General features: G+C 36.9%; 1 long non-coding RNA gene across 1 annotated transcript; it reads right to left on the reverse strand.

The window, feature by feature from the left end:
* Nucleotides 1-280: 280 nt before the first annotated feature.
* On the reverse strand, nt 281-1,423 carry LOC110006425 (uncharacterized). Its single transcript, XR_002279386.2, has 2 exons — nt 572-1,423; nt 281-491 (listed from the first exon to the last, which is right to left on the reverse strand). It is a non-coding gene; the product is annotated as an uncharacterized LOC110006425 (long non-coding RNA).
* Between the last annotated feature and the right edge of the window lie 8,790 nt (nt 1,424-10,213).

Raw genomic sequence — 10,213 nt, forward strand, 5'->3', positions numbered from 1 at the left:
TAAACACGGTTTCCATGGGTCCAGGTAGAAACGAGTCCACTCTTCAAAAATCTATTTTTGAGATGGATTTACGTACCTAATTTTTAAGGACGTGTAGTCTCTAACATGCCGATCATGAAAATATATATATATATATATATATATATATATATATATATATATATTTTAGAAAATGAAAATAATGATTCTACGAGGAAAACATTTGGGCCCATTAGTTACTATTGTTTTTAGATAAATCACCCGTCTTTAAGATGGATGCTTTATGCATCTAGACTGCATATTGTACAAATGCGGTCCAGCCCGCGTGAAACTGTTGTTCATAAGTAAATGGAGCAAATGAACTGAAATTACAGAGAGGAAAGAATGAAAAACAGATACAATTCTCTTCTTCCGATTCATTGAAAAGAGCAATCCTCCATTTCCAAGAACTCTCAGAAACAACTTTTCATTTATGAAGACAAACCCCTTTATCAGCAACATCTCATTGGCTACTATATTTACAAAAACATAATCAATGAGAAGAAAAAAAAAAAAAAAAAAAAAAAAAGAGAAAAAAAGTGGGCGGACATACCTCTGGAAGGGCCACATCTCCTGCAACTCTCTCTCTCTATCTCTCTCTCTAAAAATGAGCAAAGACAATCTCTCTCTCCCTAAAATTGAGCAAAAGAAAGTTACTGTAATATCACACAGAGGGGTTCCATAACCCCCACAAGTTCATTCCCACGAAGCCCACCACCCCCTCCCCCACTCTCCTCACCAAGCTCCTCCCCCCACCACTCTCTACTCCATCTTCCTCATCACTTTCTCTCTCTAAACCCAAACTCGATACCCTTTCTCTCTCCTCCTCCTCTCTAACCACTCTCTCTCCTCCCTTACCCTTCTTCTCTCTCCTCTCTCTACCCTTGGGTTTGGCCATCTTCTTGACCCTCAAGCTCTCGACCTCGTCCAATATGTCGTGGATCAGGTGCTTGTCTTTGGATGAGTCCCATCGAGCCCAGTAGATGGTGTAGCAAGAGAAACAGGAGCACTCGAAGAGGGGAGGGTGTGGACCCAGTGGCTTGGTGGGCTCGATGTTCGGTTCAGGTGAGCGAGCCAAGAGGTAGGCTAGGACCTTTTGGTCTTCTGGACCCAGGGCTAAGGCTAGGGCTAAGATCGCTGATGGGAGGGCTCGCAGTGGGTCTGGGTTTTGAGGGCGCCATGGGGTGGGGTGGACCTTCGTTCCTCTGTTCTTTTTCATCCCTGTTCCTCTGTAGAGCCTCACCCTTTATCTCTCAAAAACTCTCTCTCCTCTTCTTCTTCTTACTGGTTGCTTCTCTCTCTTCTTCTACGTGGTGATAGCCCCTCTTTCTCTCTCCTCTCGTTACTCTTTCTCTCTCTACTGTAACTTAGTGGCCCCCCTTCTTCGCAGTTCTTGGGTTTCCACGGTAATCGATGCGGAGGGGGTTTTATAGGAGGGGAATCTTTCCCACATAGACAAGTAGGTGGTTTTGGAGTACTACCTGTAAGTGAATAGTGTGCTCTCGACCGAGCACGTTGTACGGACTCACCGTATAATTTTGGGGCTAGGTGCGCCACCCATTTTCAGTAAGGAAGGCTCTTTCATGCAGATTAGACCGCAGTTCTACAATATGCGGTTCAGAAGTATAAACCATCCATCTAAAAACAATTGCAACTAACGGTTGAAATATTTTTTAAAAATAATAATTATTTTTTTATTTTAATTTTTTTATATTCATATATCCATATTATTAAAGATTATATATTTTTTAAAAATTAAGATCAAATTATATTTAAAAAATATATTTATTTCCAAACGTGCAATTCTACAATATACAGGATGGTCGCATAAAAACCGTATCCTTTTAGTAATCCACCAAAAGATTATTTGTTTTCACACCAATAGCTTGGGTGGTAATACTAATTGGGAGCCGTTTTGGTCGTCGTACATGCTTGCTAATGCTTGGGTGGATCGCTTAAACACAGAAGTAGCCCGAAAGTAAAGAGGTTTTAGTAGGGCTGGTACTAGGCCAGTCCGCCGGGCCCTAAAAAGAACAGGGTTTGGGCCACAAACTGTGGCTAGAGGGCTAGACTAGGGCTGTCGACCCGTTTTAACCTAGCCCAGGTCTAACTAGACCAAGGTTGGGCCTAGGTCGGCCCTATGGGACCAGCCGGTTGCCACCTTTAGGTTTTAGGTCTTTGTGTTAATAAGTTTCAATTTAATAGTTTGCAAGCTCTCTCCCTCTCTGTCTAAATTAACCTACCAAAGAATGAAGTAAAGATTTGGTTAAGGCATCTACTCTAATATATGTGGGGCTACATATTTATGGTAGTATGAGTTTTAGGTTAAGGAGGTTGTGGTCTTTGACCTTTGAAGAGCGAACCTATAGCTTATGGCTTTTCTCCTTGATGACCAAATGAAAAGGAAATAGGAATGTGGTTTGAATTAGAGGGGAGATAATGGAATTTGTAAAAAATCGAATGATGTCGGGCCTGATGTCTCCTCGATTTTACCGGCAACCATGACCACTTCCCGATCCTCCATCCCCGTGCTTTCATGGCCCCACACTCTGGGAATCTGACACTCTCCCTCTCCAACACTCTTACCATCTCTCTCTCTCAATCACTACTAGTCTACTACCATCTCTCTTCGTCTCTTTGGAATCAAATACTCCTGCAATCAATGTTGGAAAAAGAGCGACTCGGGCTTGGTGCTTGTTTAGGCACACCCGGCTCGAGTCTAAGTAACTTGGCCTAAGTTAGGCGAAGTTCTCGCTAAGGTAAATGAAATAAAAAATATTAAAAAATCAAAAAATAGGAAAATATCTTTAAAGTAAAATTTAACAAAAAAATCTAAATGAGGTTAAAATAGTAATAAAAAAATGGATTTTGAAAATATCAATTTGTGAGAAGGATATTTTAAAATAATTTCAAAAAAAGGGAAAATATAAAAATAAGTATTCTTGTCCAAAACATTTTCTAATCTTTCACAAAATGAATAGAAAATACAAAATAAAATATTACTAATAAATTTCTTATTTTTTTAGTTTTTTTATATTTTTTTGAACATTTTAAAGATCCTCTAGTTAGACACCCAACTCGGGAATACTTGAGAGCTACTCGGGCTCACAGGGTGGCAAGCCCGTTACTTAGACGAGTCTGAGCTGATACACTGGAGTAATCAAACACTGCCTACAATATCCTCTCTCTCTCTCTCTCTCTCTCTCTCTCTCTATATATATATATATATATATATATATAATGGTAATAATTTCATGCAACGGTTGTATAATAATATAATGCAACAATCTTTATGTTATGGCCATTTGTTTGATCCAAATTTTAAAATATACACTCTTTTCATTTTCATTCTTATAAACAATCACAAGAAAGAAAAATTTGAAAATGCAACCTTGAAAGTATGTTTTTAGTCAAATTAACATATGCCATATATTTTGATAAGATACTTAGATCTAGGCTTTATAAGGATTTTTTCTTTTCCGATTTTTTTAGATGGCTTTATTATCATTAGAAGAACAATGTTAAAAAAAGAAGTAGTGATCTAATGCAACGGTTGTATCATAATATAATGTAACCACACTTTCATAAAACCATGTTTGTGGTATTTGTATGATCCAAAATTTTACACATACACTCTCTTCATCTCAATAATCAATCTCAAAAAAAAAAAAAAATCGATTTGAACCTTAGATATGGTCAAAATGAGTCCCCTCCAACAACGAATCTAGACCGTTCATTAGGTGAATTTTAAGGACTTAGCCTTTACAAACTCAAAATATGGTGTGGTTTGTATAGAGCCAAGGCTTAAACAATCAACATAAATCCCACCTTAAAGAAATATGGTTTCAGTATTGGAAACCTTCATGATAGTCTTAAAATATATTTTCATATTTAATTATAAAATTTAAAGCTTCCAAAATTTTGCAGATCGGGCAAATCTAAGAAAACTTGAAAATCTTAAAAACTGACGGTCCAAAAATGCGTTACAAGATGTACTATTTCCAAAACTTGAAATCTATTTTTTCTCTTGTCCATGCATCTTGATGTCGAAATGATCAATTTGAGGATATTTGAGTATTAAAATAACCTTTTCTAGTGAAAATCTTGAGGTGGGCTCTAATTTGATAATTTATAGCCTCATATATATATATATATATATATATATATATATATATATATATATATATATATATATATATATATATATATATATATATATATCATCAACATTATCATCATCATCGTCATCATTTTAGCCTTTCCGGATTAAATAGAGTTGGCTATATAAATCCTGATTCTTTATTATGCTATATTAAATGGCATATCCTTAATGATGCTATAATCCCTATATCTTTTCAAACCACTTTCAACCACGTCTTTTTGGGACAAACGCTTGCCCCTTTCAGTCCTTCCACTTGAACTAACTCGCACCGTCTAACAAATATTGTACTTGGTCAGTGCCATACGTGGTCAGCCCACCTAAGTCTACGCGGTATCTTTTTTTCGTCTTTTGATGCCACGCCTAAATTCTCTAGAATAGATTCATTTCGAATTCTATCCCATCTTGTTTTGCCATTCATCCATCTCAATATCTTCATCTCTAATTCACTCATTCTATGGGTATATTAGTTTTTGTCTGCCCAAAACTCTGCCCCATAGAGCAAAGTTGGTCGCATTGTTGTCTTATAGAACTTGACCTTCATTCTCATTGTTATGCGGCGATCACATAAAATTTCAGTTGCACATATCCGCTTTACCCACCCTGCTATAATTATGTGTGCGATATCTTCTTCGATCTCTCCACTTTTTTGGATTATCGACTCAAGATATCGAAAGTGCAGTCTTTTTTGTACTTCCTGGTCATCAATCATGACTATTTCCTTGTCTCTACTCTTATTATTACTATTTTTTTACCGGTAAGAAGAGAAAAAGGCAGTCACAACAAGGCTCCCTCCATATTACATTCGCGGAAGATGTGGTTGAAGACCACCTCCCTGCCATGCAGATTCGAGACAATGGAGTCCATAGTGGAGGTTTGGGCCCAAGGCACTGAATCTGGACATCTACACAAGGATGTAATGTTTGCTAAGTTCCCCTCAACAATGATTCTCTCAACGTCTGGTTGCAGTTTGATGATCCCTTTTTTTAGAGCTCTCAGTTCAATCTCATTGATATCGCAAATATGGGACCTACTCTGATAATACCAAATAACCACACCATCAGAGTCACAGAGGAGACCCCCTTAACCCGCTACTCCCTCTTGAGCCTTGTAGACACCCCATTTTAAATCTGGCAAATTCCATAGTTTTCTGAACCCTTAGGATCACACTTAACCTAGTAAATCCATTTTTTTTGATAAGTCTGTATTGGTTATGTGAGTATATCCTCCCCAACGGATTTTGACCCCATAAACCCTCTTTTCGTGGTCATTTGGAGAAGAGAGAGAAGAGGATTAGAGTGAAAAGGAAAATATGATCTGGGATAGAGAGAGAAATCAAACCCTAGGAGAGAGCAGATAGAGATAAAAAAAAATCTGAGAGATCAGAACCCAAGGGAAAAGAACAAATAGAGATCAGAGAGAAAAAACCAGTGAGAGTTACACGAGAGAAGAGAAAACCCTAGAAACTGCTTCAGGAACCCCAGCCTCCTGAGAGAAAACCTAAGTCTGAGAAAACCTAGACCTAGGGCACAACCACCCTAGATCTACCTTTAGGGCACAACCACCTTTCTTCAACCAGAGACTTTCGGGTGAACATCCGACTCAGAGAGACAAAATAGGACCAATTCTGATACGGGCGAGCTCCAAAAGGCTCGGGAGTCCCGAGCCATTTGGCCCATTTCGATATCATTTCTTTCTTTCTTTTTTATTCTTCTTTTATTGTTTTAATTTCATTTTGATTTGCTTATTTACTTTAAAATCGTATTTTCGTGTTTTGGATCATGCTGGCTCTACCACAAATCTGAAAGTAGATCTGTTCGTTTTCGAGCAGATCTAGCCTCAAATCTGAATTCGATTTGTTCCACTTTCTTTACCACTCTTTTAAAGCATTTTTATTTAGTTTAAGGTATCAAAATCCAAGAGATCTTGATCGGAAGATCTGTCAGATTTTCATCCTGTCCCTGCTCCGGGTTCTATTTCAAATCTCCCCCTATCTTCAAAATTTCTAAACCGTCTTTCAAAACAAAGGAGCTTGGACACCCATACTCCTTCCTCTGACTTCAAGGAATTACTCAGTATTCCTTTCTAATAAGTGTATACTAAGAAGAAATTAAAAAAAAAAAAAAAACCTAAGTCATCTTTTTTAGATAAGTACGTGTTGGTTATGTGAGTATATCCTCTCTAACGGATTTTGACTTTATAAACTCTCTTTTCGTGGTCATTTAGAGAAGGGAGAGAAAATGATTAGAGAGAAACGGAAAAAACAATTTGGGATAGAGAGAGACCAAATAGAGAGCAAATAGAGATAAAAACAAATATGAGAGACCATAACCCTAGGGAAGAAACCAGATAGAGATAAAAACAAATATGAGCGACCATAACCTTAGGGAAGAGAACAGATAGAGATCAAATAGAAAAAACCAAAAAGAGTTACACAAGAGAAGAGAAAACCCTAGAAACTGCTTCAGGAACCGAGCCTCCTAAGAAAACCTAAGTCTAAGAAAACCTAGACGTACCGGACCTCCTGAAAGAAAACCTAAGTCTGAGAAAATCTAGACCTAAGGCCCAGCCACCCTAGATCTACCCTTAGGGCACAACCACCCTTCTTCAACCAGAGACTTTCTGGTGAACATCAGACTCAGAGAGACAAAAGATGATCGGTTCTGATACGGGCGAGCCCTAGAAGGCTCGAGAGTTTCGGGCCATTTGGCCCGATTCGGTATCATTTCTTTCTTTCTTTTTTATTGTTTTAATTCCATTTTGATATGTTTATTTGCTTTGAATCGTATTTTCGTGTCTTAGATCATGCGGGCTCTGCCACAGATCTGAGAGTAGATATGTTCATTTCCGAGCAGATCTAGCATCAGATCTGAATTCGATTTGTCCAACTTTCTTTACCATTCTTTTAATGCATTTTTATTTAGTTTAAGGTGCCAAAATCCGAGAGATTTTCATCGGAAGATCTGTCAGTTTTTCATCGTAAACAGTTTAGCGCCCACCGTGGGGCATTTCGATCCAGATCCGTTCACAAAAAATAAAAATAAAAACTAAAATAAAAACAGCCCCCTATCTCCTTTCGCGGGCCATTTAAAAAAAAAATCCAAAAAAAAGAAAAAAAGAAAAAAAAAAAGAATCTTTTCCATAGGAAAACCTTGCTTCAGTTCTTTCCTATAATTTAGTATTTGTTTTCTTTATTTATCTGCTCATAAGTAAAAAAATAAAATAAAATAAATCGTTCGAATATCTCTTTATTACCATTTGCGCACCGTTATTCCTTGCGTTTATCTTCTGCATAAAGGTTTGAGTCTCATTATTCTAAGGGAATTGGATAAAGGTTGGGTCTCACGTCTTCTTTAAAGTAACCAGAAGAAATAATAGTAACAGACAACAAAAGCCAGTTTTCCTGCTGCCATCAGATCCTGCGCCCCTGGAAACTTGCCTTGCGTGTCCGCGCAACCGAGTATGGCAGTTACAATTTCTCTCTCGGATCACGAAAGTTTTGGCTTTTATTTGTTATTTTTTATTATTTTTTTACTACCTTGGTAGTTTTCTGGACTGTTTTTGGTCTCTGCAAAAAAAAAATTGTTGTAAGGCCTCTTCGGCTTCAAAAAAAAAAACAAAGGTTTTAAAATTGTTTCGTTCTTTTATTATTATTATTATTTAAAAAAAAAAAAACTTCTATGGCCTTTTGTTTCCAAAAAAAAAAAAAAGAAAAGAAAAAAAAAAATATCGTTGTTGCAAAATTTTAGTTTTTGTAAGGCCATTCTATCTCCAAAAATAAAAAAATAAAAAATAAAAAATAAAAACTTTTGCTAAAAGAAAAAATTTCTTTGTTTCAAAAAAAAAAGAAGAAAAAAGTCATCTTTATTTCATTTTTTTTATTTTCTTTTACGGCCATTCTATCTCCCAAAAAAAAAAAGTGTGTTTAAGGCCATCTTTTTTTTATATATAACAAAGAAAAGCCAAAAAGAAAAAGAAAATTGCATACTTAGCCATTTAAAAATATGTCAGCACTTTTGTTTGGAATCTTTGTGCCAAAAAAAAAAAAAATGTTAAAAATTGCTTCTTCTTTTCAAGCCACTTTGTTTTTTTTTGTTTTTGTTTTTTTTTTTTTAAAATAGTAGATTAAGTTGTCAAATTGCTTATCTATTGCTTTATCCTTATCTGTGAATAGATTAGTTGTTAAATTCTTTATGTCTTATTTTCATAGATAGATTAGATTTTTAATTCCTTACTTTTTGCTTTTGTCCCTATCTTGCACATGCTTTCTGGGTTATCTGTTTAGAAATAATTCTCAAAATAATAATAATAAAAAAAAAAAGAAATCACTTTCTCCCCCCTTCAAAAAAAATAAAATAAAAAAATTTCAACACTTTTTTTTTTGGCCTCTTTGTTTTCAAAAAAAAAAAAATCGCCTTCCCTCTTTTTCAAAAAAAATAATAAAGTAAAAAGTCCTAAAAATCATTTTTCTAAAAAAAATAAAATTTCTTTTAAGGCCATCTTACTTTAAAGAAAAAAACAAAAAAAAAATTAAAACTTTTAAGGCCTTTTTCATTTTCAAAAGAAAAATTTTCATTGCAAAAAAAAAAAAAAAAGGATTATCTTATTTCAAAAAAACATAAAAATCGCTTTTGCTACAAAAATTGCTTTTTTTTAAGCCACTTCATTTTCTAAAAGAATAAAATAAAAAGAGAGTATTCACTTAAAAAAAAAAAAAACCTCTCAAGCCTCTCTCTTGTTTAAAAAAAAAAAAAAATATCTTTCATTTCTATGCTTGTGATTCAACATTTGCCGCTTCTCTGTATTCATCAAAAAACAAATCCAGGATTGCCTGCACTCTATCTCAAATTGTGCTCTGTTCAAGTAACCCTCCGCTCGAGGACTAGGCACAGGTTGGGCCTGGTTTGACTTTCATTTACTGTATACCATCTTAGGAGTTGCTTACCCCCACATTTGAACTGTGCATTTGGTCTGTCAAAAACCCGACCCGAAGCACACCTCACTTGGCACGATTTGCGCCAAGTGCTCATATTTTTCTTACATTGTGTGCTTGCTACTTTAGTTTTGCTTGCGTGCTTCTTTACACACTCTTGCACATACCGGACCGGGAATGCCTGGGAAACCAGCAAACAAATATTTCGAAAACCCCCAAAATCCACGTTAACGGCGTGAGGGGAACTTAGCTTTTAGAGTCGAGGCAGTTAGGATTTGCGTAACTTTAACTGTGAGCGCTCCTCTATAATCCTTTGCCTTAAAGCAACTCCGCGTATAGTAGGACCTGGTGAACATCCTATAATAGGAGGCCAGGACCTATGTGGGGACTTATATCAGCCTAGCCGCATTTCAATAGTTAGGAACCCACTCTCAAGCCAAGCCTACCTATAATATAGGTTAAACATTTTCATGTGTTGTGTTTGCTTATTTTTGTTGGTTAATCTCAGATCTCAGTCCGGACTTACTTTTGGTTCGAGCTAAACCCTCTGGGTCCCAGTTCAGGCTTATACCTAGCTTAGCCCAGGTCCGAACCAGTTTTGCCTTGGTCCTAACTTAGGCCCCCTCTCGATCTCAGCCGAGGGCACGTTCCTAGTTCATCTTTGATCCAATCCGGGTCCATACCTGGTCTGATCGTCAAAACTCTCTCAAGTTCAGGCTTATACTCAGCCTAGCCCAGGTCCGAACCAGGTTCACACCTAGGTTCGAACCTAAGCCCCCTTTTGGTCCAAGCCCAGGGCTTGTGCCTTTGGGTCCACACCCGGTCTGATCTTCAAAACCCTCTAGGTCCAAGCCTAGGCTTGCACCCAGCTCAGTCTAGGTCTGAACCAGGCTCACACCCAGGTCCGAACCTAGACCCACTCTTGGTATGAGCTGAGACTCGTTCCTTTCTATCCTAGATCTCAGTCTAGGTTCTAGTATAGGTCTAAGCTTAGAGTTGCCTCTAGAGCTAGACTAGGCTTACCCTAGTTTAGGGTTCAAACAAAAACCCAACAAGTCTAGCAGGTTTCATCCAGTGGAGTCCTAGCCTAAATCTTAGTTAGG

Source organism: Amborella trichopoda, chromosome 10 (genome assembly GCF_054954075.1).
Source record: "Amborella trichopoda isolate Santa Cruz 75 chromosome 10, AtrichopodaSantaCruz75HAP2 v2.0, whole genome shotgun sequence".
NCBI classification, from domain to species: Eukaryota; Viridiplantae; Streptophyta; class Magnoliopsida; order Amborellales; family Amborellaceae; genus Amborella; species Amborella trichopoda.